Source organism: Cloeon dipterum, chromosome 4 (assembly GCF_949628265.1).
Source record: "Cloeon dipterum chromosome 4, ieCloDipt1.1, whole genome shotgun sequence".
In the NCBI taxonomy this organism is placed as follows: domain Eukaryota; kingdom Metazoa; phylum Arthropoda; class Insecta; order Ephemeroptera; family Baetidae; genus Cloeon; species Cloeon dipterum.
Genome location: NC_088789.1, coordinates 2,633,330 through 2,649,972, shown reverse-complemented (window position 1 = coordinate 2,649,972; position 16,643 = coordinate 2,633,330). Strand labels below are relative to the sequence as shown.

General features: G+C 46.7%; 1 protein-coding gene across 3 annotated transcripts in view; it reads left to right on the top strand.

The window, feature by feature from the left end:
• The window catches only part of LOC135943975 (irregular chiasm C-roughest protein-like), a 126,030-nt gene that overhangs the window by 59,104 nt on the left and 50,283 nt on the right, over nt 1-16,643 (top strand). For all 3 annotated transcript variants that reach the window (XM_065490646.1, XM_065490645.1, XM_065490644.1), the window contains exon 3: nt 6,443-6,494. The gene's annotated coding sequence lies outside the window, so the exon portion shown is untranslated. The remainder of the gene's footprint in view (nt 1-6,442; nt 6,495-16,643) is intronic.

Sequence of the window (16,643 nt, the reverse complement as noted above, 5' to 3'; positions counted from 1 at the left end):
GCTGGATTGAGTTATCAAGGAATTTGTAGGGGAAAAATGCTGCTCGTCGCGGGCCGCAGAATGTCAAAATGCACAATGGAGCTCGCGATAAATCACAGGGCTGAGGAGCAGGCGGGCGCACAGGCAAAGAAAAGTCAACTGGTCGCATAAAAAATAATGCAACGGGCGGGACCGACAAGGAACGAGGTAGGAGTACAATGGCTGCTGCTGCTGCTGCTGGAAAATATGTTTTAAAAAGTCGAGTTTATTGCGACATATAACGCAGCTATAAAGAAAGGGCAGGCGAGGGGAGTAAAGCGCGCAAGGAGCTGGTTTTTATTTTGTTTTATTGCCACAAACGCACCCCTGAAACTCGGCAAATGTGCTTTGCCGGTAATTTCGTTCAATTATTGTGTGCGGCAAACGAGCTGCACATCAGGCTTTACAGTCCGCCAAAATTGCTTTTGGAATCAATTTGATCAGCGTTTTGTTTACTTTTACGCCTTGAACCTGCTGCTTTACTGCAACCGTGCGCAATCAAAAAAATATTGCATCGTGCGGAGAGAACTACGAAACATTCTCACAGAACCTTTCCTAAAACTAAACCAGCAACCAACATAAACATCATTAAATATTTAACCAGCAATTTAACCTCTTTTACAATCAAGTAGACACGGAGTCGTTCATGTATTTGCGCTAGGCGTAGATTTACTCCGAAATGATCAAGTAAACTGGTCCGAGTGCAAACCAAAAACCGCACTCGCTCTCAGCGCAAAGCGTCCCTGGCCAACCTCGTGCGTGTGCGCGTCCTCTTCAAACATCAAACAGACTCTGGCTCTTTTGGTAGAGGGCCTCGAAGTAATTCAGATAATTTCAAAACAGCGCGCTGATCCCGCTAGAGAGAACGCGCGCGCGGCAACAGATTTGTTTGCCGGTTAATTCGCGTCGGGATGAGGGATGATTTAATCAACCCTCGGTCCGCACTGCAGGTGCGCGAGTGAGTTAAACACTGGCTCACTGCTCTGTCTCCCACTCACTCTCCTTTTATATGCAGTCTGCGCGTGGTACCTGCCTATCTTCGCACTCGCAGTCGACGCCGCTTTTCAACCATTAATTACCCGGCATACGGCACCCTAGTGATATCACGCAGCTTTATACAATTTCACCATGCAGGACAAAGGAACGGTTTTGCGACAGCACTGCCTTGTTTTTGTAATTTTCTCTTGGCGTATTGTGTGTCGTTGATTTTATTACTTCCACTTGCGACGAGATAATTGTTTTTTCGGGAGATTTAATTCATGCCCTGCTAGATGAATGATGGATGAAATCTTTAGAGGGAGTGTAATGAAAATTCTTAACCTTTACAATGGAGCTTTGCAACCCTATTTATCATCATTTTTTGCCATAAATTTTACAGCATCAACAGTGGTTTAACTCGTACACCATAAATATAAAAACTGTCTCTCTGTTCTCCCTATAAGCACCGTTTCGCTCAAACTCACGCCAGTCAAATTAATCCGGCCACGTGACGAATACAACGTCATTCAAGCTTTCATTGTGTTTCGCCTCACAAATACCCATCAAAGCCCCTAAAGTTTTAAATAGTTTCCGCGTAAATCTATTCTCTAAAACCAAAGCTGACCTAAATAGTTTTTTAATTAAATTTCCGTGCCAATAAAATACCATAAAAATTTATGAGATAGGTTTCAAAATTTCTATGGCATGGATTTTATATTTTAAATACGAACGATTGTCTCTCTCGTGAGTTCTTTCCCAAACCCATTCACGTTGAGCTCACCGTTTTCTGTGCCGCAATCAATAACACTCCACGTTCCCGCGCCTTTGAGTCCATTTGCGTCAGTGAAAGAATTCTCAAATCAAGGTGCACGTTTATAAATAATAGACACCGCACGCCAAAATTCCATCGGCACCGGTCGATCGCCTTGCGACAAAGCGGCCCTCGCCGCGGTCCTTCCTTTAATGCCCGCTCATTACACATTCTTTGGCTGCATGCGCACGTCATTTTGTCCGCTTATTATATGCAAACGCACCCAAAGGAGACTAAGGCCGGCAATCGATAAATAATCAAAGCGCCAAATTATCTTCGTCTAGGATCCGATTCCGCGTGTTTCACAAGCCGTGTCCTTCGTTGGCTGCGATTGCCAGACGCGACGACACTCACAGTGATTTAGTTTTGCGGCATTCCCGAGGTCTGGTGACTTATACGCACTAGAAATACATACGCAACCCTCGACCGTCTGGGCTATTTTCAAACTCTTTCGTGTCTCGACGGCTCGCGGCGGTTATTAGCCTTGAACGCTCAGCTGATGCCGGCATTTCCTGCCTCAAGTTTTATAGGAGAACGGCCCCAGTTTCCACTCCCTTTTCAACGATTTGTCGCGTTCAAGTGACTGATGCTATCCGAAAATAAAACGAGGAAATAAATGTGATTTGTTGGAAAGCATATAGATAAATTTGTAGGATTGGAATATACATACATAATTTTAATTTTTTATATTTATTGACTATAACCGAATTGAATTGAATATATTTTTCTCGTTCATTTTGTGCTTTTCCCAAATGAAAGGGGATCGAAATGCATATAAATATTCTTTATGAGGCATTTTATTGCCGGTGTCTGTCATTTTGTTTGCACTGGTCAAGATTTGTGCCAAGTTCTCTAAAACGGACGTGATTGTACCGAAGGTCCGAAAATAACGTGCATTGTAGCGAGTGATCATATGGTAGCCACCCCACGGGGCCCGCAGCAGCCGCTCCCAATTAAGACCCCTCGCGCCTCTAACTCCCCTTACGCTCACGCAAAGACAAGGACCCGTCGCGCCGGTGAAGAATCACGATCCAGTATTAGCCCAGCCTCGGAGCAGTGAGGACCCGCGCGGCCGCAGCAACAGGGTGAGTGCGCGACAAAAACTCTGCGAATAGGGGCATTTTTTACCTTTTCCGTCCAAAGAACAGATCTATTTTCGGAACTAAGACTTCTTTCGAGAGCAATCGAATCGACACGTCATTATTTGCAGAGGTGCTATTTCGAGTCACTTTCATTTGAACCTGCTGTAATTTTACATGCCTCGAGACTCTCGAGTGCGAAGACGAGCAGCACTCCCACCTCATGTGCGTGGGACGATCGCAGCTTCCAGCCTTCTGCAAAATTAAATTGGATAATCCCACACACGCGAGCGGCAGTAGTGTGACCGCGTTTCGCGTTTCGCGACTCGCGCTCCTCTGCGTGTTTGCAGCACCAACTTGACGTATTCGTCGCATTCACAGAGCCACTCAGTGTGATTGCTTTGCTCTCGCTGTCTCCAGAATTTTCTGCGTGTTTACAAGGCAGTTTTGCCGCCGCGAGAAACATAGAAAAGTAATTGTCTACCTTCATTTTCACAAGCAGTGGCAGCCGGCATTCCGCTCGCGAACACACGTGCCAGTGGGTTTATTTTCGAAAGAACACAAGCCGATATTTAAACGCCTTTGGCATTGGAAGAGAGTGCGCACGAACTAACACCTCTCGCTTTTTCGGAACAAAATTCCTGTTTTTTAAGCAAAGTAGAATTCCGCTCTGCAGTCTCAAGAGGGACTTGTGGGTTGGCAATGCTGGCATGCGTTGAGGTTTAAAAGCAAGACTGTTATACGGATCTTTAATTTTTCTTAGAAGTGTTTTCTTTGGATGGAAATATCAAATTGTGTTGCGACAACTTCGTAGAATAATTGGTCTCACGTTTCAGCGCTTCGTTTGAGGAATGTTTGCGCAAGGATCGTTTCACATAGTAAGTAAGGCACATAATTCTCGGTCGTGGCAGAGAACGGAAGTCCTGGAAAAGGAGGAGATTCAAAGTCTTAACAACGTTGGCTTTGCTCCGTGCGCCAAATGTTTGCTCAGCAAGAAAAAAACAAGCTGCTGTTGCCCGAACCTTTTCGCTGCCTTTTGCTAGAGAGAAAATTGCACGCATTTTCGCACGCATTCCCAAAGTATGCGCAATCGAATAAAACTCTCGACCTCTCCCCGATTTTCGTGTGGGGAGCGAGTGCTCGCAAACGCTGTGCAAACTATAATTAGGCCACGCAAGCTTGCGAGCTGTTTATTTATCAAGCTGCTCGCTCTCGCTCTTGCCGCCGCCTCCGTTGCCGGTGCTGGAAGTTGGTGTTCGCCCGCCTGTTCGCGTACTCGCGTTAATATTGAGAGCAGGCACAAATATTTACTTTCTCGGCGCTGGATACGCCTATGCCTGCCTGGCCAGACGCAAAAAACAATGCAAACAAACTTAATTAAAATTCCTGTCTTGGAGCGAAAAGCACCACTTTGCCCGAGCACTAATTTGGCCTGCAAATCTGACTGGCACTGTTGAATCCGTCCGGCCGGATCGACGGAATGGGCCGTGTCTGCCTGCCTGACTGGCTGCCTGCATCGTTTAAATCAACGTGCTGGAATTCGCACGAGAATTAATTTGCCGCCACTTGCGCAGAGCACGGAAGGAAGTCAATTAGGTGCATTGTGTCGACGCGAAAGCTGACTAAGTGACTGACTGCCTGTCGTCGCCGACACCTGAGCGACGACGACTGTCGAATTTCGGTTAGGAGGGGCTGCCTAGAGATGCGCGGCGCGCTTTTTCGCTTCTCTACTTCTTTCCTAATTCTCGCGCCGTTCGGAATGAGGAGGAATAAGCGCGAGAAGTTTACGAGCAAAAGCTCTTTCTTCCGTTTCTAGATTTTAATGCTTAAGAGCTTCCGTAAAAGAGAAATTTAACTTTCTTTGGAACTGAAATCTCGCATAAAAAGTTAGTAAAACAGACTGAGAATCTTTTTCCATCCGGCCAGCACTTTAATAAATGAAGGAGGCGAAGAATGCGGCGAAGACGTCTTTGGGTGAACGACAAACATTTGCATTGTCTTTTCTCTACTCTTTCTCCACACACTCATTGCGAGCAAACTTAATCTGCTCGCGTTGATGCTGCAACTAATTGCCCATTCGAGAGACAAAAGCCGTCTTTTCTTCTAGCTCCGTGATAAAATTTTAATCAGGCAAAGTAAGTCGCCGGCAGACGCGATGATTTTACGAGCCGTGGCCATTGTGCTGCTAATTCGTCTCGTGACTGCAGCCCAAATTGCATGTAAATCAAGACCCGCAACGCTCTCCTGTTATCCTGAAATCTAACCAAAGGAGTGCCATTGTTGCGAGCAGGCAAAGTAACTCACTCTTCAACGACACACAAAAAAACACGAACTGCCGTGTTTCCGAGTTTACGACGTGCACTCGACGATGAGCCGTTTCTTTGTATGCATTACCGTAATGAGGCCTCCAGCGCGTTTAAAGGATGTGTGCGTCGCGCTCGACTGGAACTCAACTTGAGAATTTTCCGAGTTGCGACAGAGTTTGACACTATAGCATCGGGGCAAAGGAAGAGGGCCCATCGCTGCTGGCCAGTCGACCGACCGACCGAACGACTGACTCCATTGTCGTATTAAAAAAACTCCTCACTTTGTCCGATTAAAAAGCTGCTCGCGAGCCATAGCTCAGCGGAGAGGGTATTAACGCTGGATGATAGAAAAAAGCGACTGCCGGCGGGCGGCTGACTTTTTGCTCTATTTCGCGCACACAGGGTGGAATCAGTGGCTGCAGCAATTTAACGATAATGCACCCAAAGTGCAGCCGGTGCCTGTTGTGTGCTTGGGTCGACTGGCTCTGCGGGCGAGATGCGAGATGGATGGGCGGGCGTTCTCTCGCAACTTGGCGGCGAAGTATGTCAAAGGGTTGTTGCCACCGAGGTCAGCAGATTAAAAGTTGCCGGCCGCCCAAGACTCGCTGAGAAATGAGAGAAAAACGTCTTTGATATACTCGCCCTCGCCGGCTGAGGAATTTGCGCGCGACGTGTATGACGTGCCACACAGCTCGAGAGATGTGCATACAATATCTCGGAAGCAGCATAAGCGCGCAGTTTTCAACTCTCGAGATGGCGAGTAATAATGTCGAGTGACGGTGGAGAGGGTCTGCCGCTGAATTGAATGCGACTATATGCGCTGCAGCGAGATTTAAACTCATTTTATGGATGCGTGAAATGGAGCATTCAAATCATTTTATGGGCATCAAAATTATATCAAGATCGGGTCTCCATGGCTCGTATAGCACAAATTTTCTCTGCTCTTCGATCTCAAAAAGCGCTTGAAAGAATTTCAGTGCCCAAATCAAGTCCAGGAAAGTCCATTCAGCGTTACTTTGTGTTGGCAAAAGGTCCTCGCTGCGCCCCCCGATAGGAAAGCTCTGGCGAAAAGGATGTGTTCGCCAGGCTTTTGCAGCATTAGGACAAAGAAAGGATCGCGAGCACGTGGGTTTTTGCCTTCAAAAGCAAACCAGCAAGTTTAAACAAGTTGCTGCTGAGCGAAACAGCCACCGACCAAGCAAGGGAGAGTGTGATTAAATCTCAAATTGCGTTATTCTGCTGTGTTTCAGTCGGCGGAGATGCCAGCTGCCTGCTTTGGCCCCTTCCATCGCGCACAATAAGGTAAGTCATCTTTCTCTCTTTCTCCTTGTGGCCGAGCAAAAAATCGCTTTAATCCCGGCATCAAAGGGCGAAATGGATTCTAACCCCGAAAGTGCTCGGATCATCGCCTCAATCTCGGGGGTGCCAGAGCAAAAAAACCGACCAGCCCGATCGATCGGCTTGGCTGCTGGCGTTTTAAAAACAATCCACGAGAAAAGAAGAACGAAGCGCAGCACCTTGAATGGAGATTCGCGCTCCTCTTAAGCCAGAATTTTTAGGAGTTTTAGATTTTCGAGGCATAAGTTCCTATCCATCTCAACCTTTCAGCAGATAATAATAATCGTTAGATTCAGTGACATGCGTCTTTTGATTAGCACGAATCTTCTATAACGAAGGTGGCACGCAGCACGTGTGACGCTGCAGCTTGGCGGGCCTGCCTTCCTCGCAGCAGGCAAATAGATTTCAGCGTGTTTTCATATCGATCTGGCTCTGTGCTTGTTGTGTGCCACCGAGCCGAGTTAGCATTGTTATCGTCAGCCTGGCTCTCTCTCTCTCTCTCTCTCTCTCTCTCTCTCTCTCTCTCTCTCTTTCTCTCTCGCGAGCCAGCAGCACAATGATACACAATGGCTGCGAGAGGGGCAGTGATTGATGCGACCGCCGCGTGGCTTACTGCTGCCACCGCGGCCAGCCTGCTGGACGCTTTTGTGCGGTGTTGTTTCATTTTCAAAATATTATCGTCCCAACACTTCAGCTTTTGCGTGTGTAATCACTCTCCTCAGCACCTTTCATTGTGCTCTCTCTAACTTTCTCTCCTCTCTCGCGTCCCTCAGTTCGCACCTTGCACCCTCTGCACGTGTCGGGTGGTGGCGTCGGTGCGCGCCGGAACAAAACAGCTCAATAAAACGCTCGGCGTTGTTTGCCTATCGAAATAAATACATCTAGAAATAATAAACAAAGTTGCCTGCTGGCGAAATGTGTACAGCACACCGTGTGTGTGAATTATTTAGCCCCAGCGCGCGTCCATCGACTGAATTTTAGATGCGCGTTGCTTCACTCTCTCTCATTCTTTCTTTTCTTTTTTCTCCTGCACCAGCGATGGAAGGAATTGTTTTCTTTTGCACCCATGCGAAAGGGTGAATTGAAAGGATTTGGGAATGATGCGGCAGAAAACGGACTCTTTCCTGCAAATTGTCTCTCGCACGCAGGCAATTTCAGCGTGAAATGCAATCGATTTGCCGACCCAATTTGCCAGAGTGAGCACGACCTGCTGCGTCGGTAGGAGGGACATTCTCTGCGAACCTCTTAATTAGCGATAATTATTACATCGGAGTGATTGAAGAGCAAACAATAATGAATGGTCGGGATGTGCTGGTGCTGGTAGCGGCTGCTATCATATTGCCGTTCCTTGCCATCAGGAACGCGCGATTATTGAACCATATCAGCCAGTTTAAAAGTGGATTCCCATCGGATGTTCTAAGCACCGCATTGCACTGATCATCGAAGGTATTTCTGCTAATTCAAAACGACGCATTTTGTGGAGATTTACTTGGAATTTTTCAATTTATATTGAAATAAACGCAGTAATAAACGTGTAGTGGTTGCGGAGCCGAGCTCCCACTCCTTTTTCACTTTTGGTCTAGGGTATTGTTATTAATTATGATGTTAGACGATATATGTTAGAAATTCGTTAATGCAACAGAGAGAGAAAAAAACGATTTGGTTTTTATTTCATATAATTTTTTTTATACCTTCTAAATTAGAAAAAATATATTTTTTTATTCCTTAATTGCACTTTTCAATCCTCAACTACATATATTTGTCGTTTCATCCTGTGCTTTAATAATGCACCGTTGAATTTTAATATCAAACAAGAAAAATTATTTATCGGCTTTTTGCTTTATGCGAAGCAATTAATTTTTTATCCCGATCTGTTAGTACGGTTTTTTATAAATAGATATGTATAGCGGATTCCATTTTCATTTTTGGTTTGGGGTATGTTTGTGGTCGATGTTAAATTATTTTTTTACGCCGTTTAGAGAGAAAACCGTTGTTTTTATTTTAAATTCAAATCACTTTTCGCCGGACAAGTCAAGTTACAGTTCTCAAAGTACAGAACGTTTAAATGTAGCAGACCCAGATCCTTTCGTCCTACTGGAATAACAGATGATGTTAAATCATCTATCCGAGTCCATTTTATCCCTCTTCCCCTGGAAATACAGGTTTCAATTATTAAAGACTCTATGAATAGTCTGCTGTGATTAACCTTTTCGCAAAAGCCTGCAACTCTGTCGGAATTAAATGATTTGCGATGCGAGAAACTGCAGTCTGTTTTTAATTGCTGCAAGCTTCGCTGCAAATTCACGGCGAGCAATGTTTGGCCTAATTTCAAGCAAAAAGCACTGCAAGAGCGAGTTTTCACGCGCAGGAGTGGTATTTCGTTTAATTATTTCATAGCAGACGACACAGCAGACAGACGAGGTAAAAGCCCCGCAGCGAAACTTCTTACTTTTGCGAGCAAACACACACGACACGGAGCTACAAGGATCGAGCCGCAGCACTTGAGAAAGTGTATCAAACAATTAGGCTGAAGCGAGCTCAAACTTTGATATCTAATCAATTTGAAAAGCTCGGAGGAATTTCCAAAATTAATCACACGCAGGAAGTTAATTATGAAATCTGGCGCGCCGAGCGGCTGCGCTGGCTGGCAGGGCGTGCGGAGCAGTCACCTAGCTCTCGCGTGTATTAACCCATCTTCTCCTTATTCATAAGGCTGCTGCTTGTGTATTCCTCGCACGGGTCCATATTTATTTACGGCCACTTAGCGACACCATCACGCCCAGTGAAATATATAGCGCGCTCTCTCTCGTGTGTTACACATAATCTCCTTATCCCTTTCATACTCGGCGTATATCACGGCGAATCTGTGCGTGCAGCCGCCGCTCTATGGAAGCACATTATATCCGCCTGCCGAGAGAGAGATGCACCTTTTGCTCATCTTTATTAGCGTACTCGCCGCGTTTTAATATGGAGTTATCGCTCGGAAAGTTCGCCTCCGCTCGCGCGCACACAAAAGATGCCGGCAACTTTTCTCTCGTCTCGTGTGCAAGAAGAAGAGAAGACGACGGAGCCGAGCAGCTGTTGGTTTTTTTACTGTTATTATACACTCCTCGTGTTCCAGATTTTACGGTGGCTCGGGCATAAAATTATGCACTTATTATGTATGAAAAGTTGGTCTGAAATTGAATCACTCTATATGCAGGTCAACTTTTTTCGGAGCTTCTTGTCCCCTGCACGGCTCAATAGTATGTTAATTTTTTTTACCAGCGAGCTATAATTGACTTTAAGCAACGTGTCTCAAAAGTTAGGCTCCGGTGGCGAAGAGATATAAATTTAATTGACATGTGCTGTGTGCGAGAATGCGGAAAAATGAATCATTTTCGCGATACGCGGGTACAAAAGAGAGGGAGGAAAGTGGAGTTGGTCTGCCCGCCCGGCGAGCAACGCGAGCGAGCAGCGAGGGGAGAAGAAAAATTCTATTAAAATTATAATTTCAAGTTTAGTTCACGGAAGAAAGAATTCGGGCTTGGCGGGCGAGGAGCAGCGAGCATCTCTCGTGCGCAATAAAGAGCAGCAGTTCGCTCTTCATACAATAACAATAAAGGCGCGCGTCGAGCCAAGAATGGCGCAGAGACGCGCGCGCTGTGGCGGCGACGACATTTTATTAAAATCTGCGCTACAATTTGGCTCGCCCATTACAGCTGTACACTGACTGCCGGCTCAATTTGCGCCAAACACACTCGGCTTTACATGCATTAGCAGCACACTCGCCGTTCCATTCCCACCGTCGGAGCAGCAAAGGAATGCCATATCGTACCTCGGATCGCTTCCAAGTGCAGTTGGCGTCGCGCTGGTTGGCGCTGCAGGCTTCTGCAACACAAGACGATAAACACTGGAATAATACAATACATACTACTTTCGATTTCCTCTGGCTTGTAGTTGATGTTTCTCTAATCTTGAAAGTATCGTCTGAACCAGCACAGATTCACCTCAACTTGAACTTTGTAAAAAGCACCATTTAAGAGGCGGGCTGGTTGCGTTGCGGCGCTTTGACGCACATCAGCACACGTTTCGATTTCGATGTGCAAGAGAGGGGCAAGCGTTGATGAATTTCCCCGCTTGCCATCTTGCGCACTCATAACGGAGGAGAAACGACTAGCGCTTGCCCCTTTCTTGCATTACGAAGCGCAGCAGAGCGTCTCTGATGATGTGCTGATGTGCGTCACAGCGCAGCAACGCAGCCAGCCCGCCTCTCAAGGTCTCAAGTGATGCTTTTCACAAAGTTCAAACCCGCTATATTCGCACTAAATCGATTGTTTCCGTGGTACACGCAGCAACGGGAAGTGTGTAGGTCGAAGAATCCTTTTTTTTTAAAAAAAAAATACTTTAATTTAAATTGGGGTTTCGACAGTCAGTTTTCCCTTCAGTATTTTTCTTCCAAAGCCACCTCCCTAATCTGCAATAAAATAAGGGACTGAAAATGAGCTGAGACTGACATTGAGTGAGGTCCGTTAATTTCTAAACAAAAGAAATATTCTCTTTGTGTTCTAAAAAGCTCTTGTGCAATGAAAATCAAACCCTAATCTTGTTTGGCACCTAAATTTAACATCAAAAAGGACGAACATATGGACATAAATTTCAGGAAAAGAAAAAAATCGGGGAGCATATTTGTTTAACAAGGTTCGAAGCAATTTAGGCTTATTTTAATATTAATGCCCCGCTGTAGGGCGGCCCATTATACTGAATATCGAAAAGCAAAGCAGGCGATGATGACAAGCGGGCTGCGAGCGCGGTGAACACCATTCTTATGCCGCGTGCATTTGAGCCGTGGGCATTGTCTGGATGAACTATTCGCCACTTGTGGATCGGCTGGTTGGTGCTGCACGGCCCGCCCTTCCCGCGTCCGAAGCCGACCTCTGACCGACAGACACACAGCTCATCATCATCATTTGCGTCCGACTTGACGAGAACAAAGCGCTGCGGCCATTCTGCGTGTGCGGATCCTCTAATCCGGCCACTCACTCTAATTTAAAAACGTGCGCTGCTTTTTGCACGGCCAGTGACTTTCAAAGTGGCTCACGGACCGTTTGCGTCTGCTATGCTGTTTTTTTTTTTGTTTTGTTTTAATATTATTTTCGTTTTTGCTATTATCATCGTTCTGCACAAAGCATGATATTAATGTTATTTGTTATGTGCGCGCTGCTCGGGCCGCTTTGATGTGATATGTTTACACGTATTGCGGCATATCCGCCAGCGCTCTCTCAAATCTGCCGCTAATTAATTTCAGCTTGCTTCTATGTCACTTGAAAGGTTTGTTCAAACACTTTGACGGCGCTGATCAAAAATGCCGCGCGTCGATTAAGTGCTTTCGCTTCGCGAGCGCGCGTGTTTGGTTTGATCTGTGTCGTTTGCGGTGAGACTCTTTTGCAAACAACTCGAGGCACTTATATATATATCGCCGCTCAAAAGCCGTTAATCATTCATGTTTCGAATCCGGTGAACGCAAATTTAGACGTCTCTGTCTCGGCGGGACATAAAGTACTTTTTTTATAAATGCAATTCGAGCAGTGGCAGTGATTAAAAGACACTTGGTTTGGCACTGCACACACGACACCAGCTGCCGCAGCACCGATCTGACGCAATAATTCAATTTATGTCCCCGGCGAGCGAGTGCGGCGAAAGGCGGGGATGAATTTTTAAATTTCCCAAGGCACCAGAGTTTATATTCGCGTTGTTTGGTTTACTGCCCTGGTCGTGTGCTGCGAGGACCAAGCGTGTGTGTACAAGAGAGGGCGGAGGAGAGTCGGGCAGGCAGCTTGAACGCAGGCAGTCTCCTCAGTCGGTCGGTCGGCCGACCGAGATATATGGCCTTGCGGTCGACGCCAGCATTTCATTATATAAAATAGTGGTGTGTATTGCAACAAACAGACTAGCACACACAAGAGATATTAACATGAGGAGAAGCGCGGCAATAATATTGCGGTCGGTGCGTATATTTCATGTCGGCGCCGCGATAATTAAAAAGATTTGCACGCCGGCGTTAAATCCAACAACCACTGCAGCAGTTAACTTCTGAGTGAGAACAAGTAAGACTGGCGCCGCTACTTCTCGCCTTCGTGCCTCGTGTGTGTGTGTGTGTGTGTGTGTGCATTCCGCTCGTTCGCTTTGCTCATTGTGGCTGGCGGTGCTCGGCAGCTAGGTGGTGATAATAATAATAAATCGCACGCACGCGAAAGTTGGCTCTCTGGGTAAACAAAGGTGGCTGTAATACAATTAGAAAACCTCTAGCTCGCTCGGCAGCAGCGGCAGCGGCGGTGCAGGCGGCTCTCATTGTTCCGCGCGAGAAGTAAGTGGCATCTCTCACGTGCGCGCCGCCCAAACTTGCTGCTGCGCTGGAACAAAGACGCGATAAATTCTAATTTGAGAAACGGCCGCCGCTGAATCAATATAATGTGCCGCCGACGGATTTGCGTTCAACTATATGGCTCTCGGAGTGTGTGTGTGCATGTGTGATGAAAGCCGGCGGCGCCGAAGAAAAGGGCTGCTGCGAGTAATAACACGACGGTGCGGATATGTACACGTCGGTCGCTGCGTCTCTGGGGGACGTTTAGCAGCGCGAATTTCTACTCATTTGCTCGAGTGCGCCACGCGGTCGGCCGCTTTTACTCTTTTACAGCCATTGAATCTTGCCTCTTTTTGTCCCCAGCAGAATACCAAAGTGTAAAAAGGAATTGCTCTAGTTTGTATCATTTGTAAGCAAACCCGAAATCTGTTTCAACAACAAAATAAATATTGTACAAACATTGATTCAAACCAGAAATTCCATGTTTTTAAAAATTAATTTATAAAATTAACCCTTTGAGGTGAGGATGGGCTGAGCTATTTTAATAAATTAATTTCTAAATCCCGATGATCATGCTTTCCGTTTTGAAAATATTTCTAAACTAGCATTTTACAGTATATAGAGAGGCCACAACAAAGGAATTCCCTCGCACGCGGCGGTCGGTTCACGTCAATAGCAGCAGTTTGGTGGAAAAGGGCATCGGTGGTGCTGCCGTTGCCGTGGAAAGTGGAGTTTGACACAGTTTAACCCTCGCGCGCGCGGATGATGTCGGAAAATGACATTCGTGCGAGCGAGCTAGCGAGCCGCCTCAATTATTAGCGGCGGCGGTGGCGGCCGAGGTCACGCGATTACGGCCCCGCGCGTACGTATCTAAGAAAAGCACACGCCAAAGTTCCCACCAGCCGAGCGAGCGAGCTGTCTTCACATCGCATTTGCATATTCCATTAATTATCAGGCCATAACGCAAAAGAAAATAGACCGAGTGGTCGTACAGCACTCATCAGTGCCCGAAAAAGATAGAGAGTTTTAATTTTATTGAGACGGCTGCGCCTGGCTATCTTGCCATGCTCCCTTCGCTGTTCAGGGGAGCCGCAACAGACTTCGAACGAAACACCTTTCAAAGTTCCCTGAGCACCCCAAGCGAATATAATAATCTAGACTTATTTGTTTAAATATTTAATATTACTTTTGAACGTAAAATTATTAATTATCAACTGAAAATTCAGTCTGTTTCCTAAATGGGTTGGTTTTCGGACCTTTTCGGGCACCCTCTGGATTTTATTACCCGCTTTTTATTGTTGTCGGTTGCATCACAGGCAAAGAAACGCACACATGGAGAAGGCGCTGGGTTGGCCAGGCTTTTTGTCAAATTTAATTAAGCGCCCACCAGTCCGTGTGCCTTTTTACCGCCAATCGATGTGTGTGTGCTGCGGGGTGCATACTTGCGGCCCGCGGAGCACCCTCGATCGTGTGGCCCGCCGAATCCCTCGCTCGCTCAATTAGCCGACCTCAGCTATGTGCCCCGGTGCTCACACAGCCGGCGAATTAATCCGGCCGTGCGCAAGACAATGCAAAATAACAATAGCCGCCCCTAATGGATCCGTGTGTAAACACGCGCGACTGTGGCGGCAGGCGCGAAAAACAAATGTTGCGCGCAAAGTGTGTGTGTGTACCTGCCCTGGAGACGTGATAATTACGCGCGCGCCGAGGTGTGTACATACAATTGTGCGTTCACATGAATATTCGTGAGCCTACGTGAGAAGAGAAACGTTTGCTTTGGTTTTAGTCTTTGGCATGTTGACTTTTTCTCATTAGAAAGAAAATGAAACACAATTCAATGAAGCTCATCTGCTCAAAAGGCTCGAAAGGCAGTCCCAACAAATCTTTTGTAGGGGCTAAGCTTGATTTAAAAAGCTATGTGTATGGTATTCCACGATTTATTGCTGAAAGAACTTTGAATATAATGTTCTTTTTGCTGCGTGACTTTAGGTATAGTTCAACTCGTCGCAGTGTATGTTGAAATTTTTCTTTGAGGCAGGGTCTAAGTACTTTTCCACTTGGGGATCAACATGCTGGAATAGCCGACCTCTTGATCCAGTGACCTATTAAAGAACTCCCATTGAAAAATGGAGTCGCAAGCTTGACAGATGAGCTCGCTGGTTTCCTCCTCGCTCCGTTTTTGTTTCACGTGCAATCAGTCGTTGTGGTGCTTCACTCTCCAGATTCCACGTCGTTTTTATTTATCTCGGGCGCTCCCTTTACAAATAAAAAATGATTTTCCACTTCTTCTTCTTCTTCTTCGCCCGTTCCCTTTCATACCACGGAGGTGCTATTTCTTCTTCTGCCTGTGTGTGTGTGTGTGTTTACAGCAGCATCGCCCTTCGCCCCCGCCCCCTGCTATCCCGAGCAAAAGGGTACATAAATCAGTAATGAGTGCCGCCTCTTCTTCCGCCGCTACTTGTGTTATATTGATTCCTGCCGCCACCGCCTCTGTGCACGATCGTAAATATTCCCTTTTCCTGCGCGCCAAGTCCGATGATCAAGCAAGGAAAACACACCTTGTGAAGTAGGGCAGTGAGTGAAAAAAAATCTCGCCGTACACTCGAGCTTTCTTTGCACACATGATTCTACATTGGAAAGGGAATATTGTGTTGACGGACGAATGCGCCTTTCATGCCGACGGAGCTTTGTCAATTTGCGAAACCCCGCCAATCTCTCGAATTGATTGCAAATCGACAAACAATGTACTCGGAGGAAAATACGAGGGGAAGCCGCACTGCTGTGCAGATAGAGTGAATAAAAATATATAATGGCTTCCGAGAAGAACGGGGATAATAAACACGCCGAATGTCCGGGAATCGTTTATTCAAATGCAGACTTTCTTGCTCACTTCCCCGCGCGTTCTCACCCCTTTTTACCCTAGAAAAATATCCCGTGTATCAGCGTGAGAGTCGAGCCGGGTGTCACGATCACGACACGTGGCGTGCGCCGAGCAAACGAAGGAAAAGGCGTCGGACGCACATACATAGGGTTCGTGGCGAGATTAATAGTCGCAGAAACGGAGTGATGTGAGGAATGATACGTGTGTGTGTGTGTGTGTGTTTCACGTGTGCTGCGATGTGATAACTGGCGGAAAGGAGGCGGTGCTCCCGCGGGAAGCGGAGCGCCGGGTTTGATTTCTCTAGTGTGCGAGGCAGTAATAGCGCGATCGCTGGCCCCGCTCGCAAAGAGTGCGGAAACCGGGCCTGCCGTGCAGATATGAAATTTTAAATATTTGCCCTTGGACCTGCAGGGCACGCAAAGCCAATTTCGTCAACCTTTGTAGATCTTGCGCTCGTCGACTCGGCGGAAACAAAATCTTGGCGCACCACGCGGTCGTTTGTTTGCGCAGAGAGAACGGTTATTCTCTTTCGTGCCTTGCGTGGGTGGAGAATCCGTGTTGCACCATTATTTCGGCCCCTGCACCCCTGCACCACTCAGTTCATGATAAGCATCTATAAAGGAAGCCACTTTGATCTCCATGTGAATGCACGCGCCTTTTTCATCATCCCGCTAAAAAGGGTCATTTGGATTGTTGCTGCTACGGAATCTGCGCGTAGAAATGATGAAAGCGCTCTTTCGTCTCTGCGGTGAAAGCAGCAGAGAACGTGAAACACTCGCTGTTAACTGGACACTCGGCTGTTGCTGGCAGCGTGGTCGTTAAAGTGGGCGGCTGTTATTCCTGAAAAGGGGTCAAGAGGTCCGATGATAAGAAGCTAATTGCGACCTCA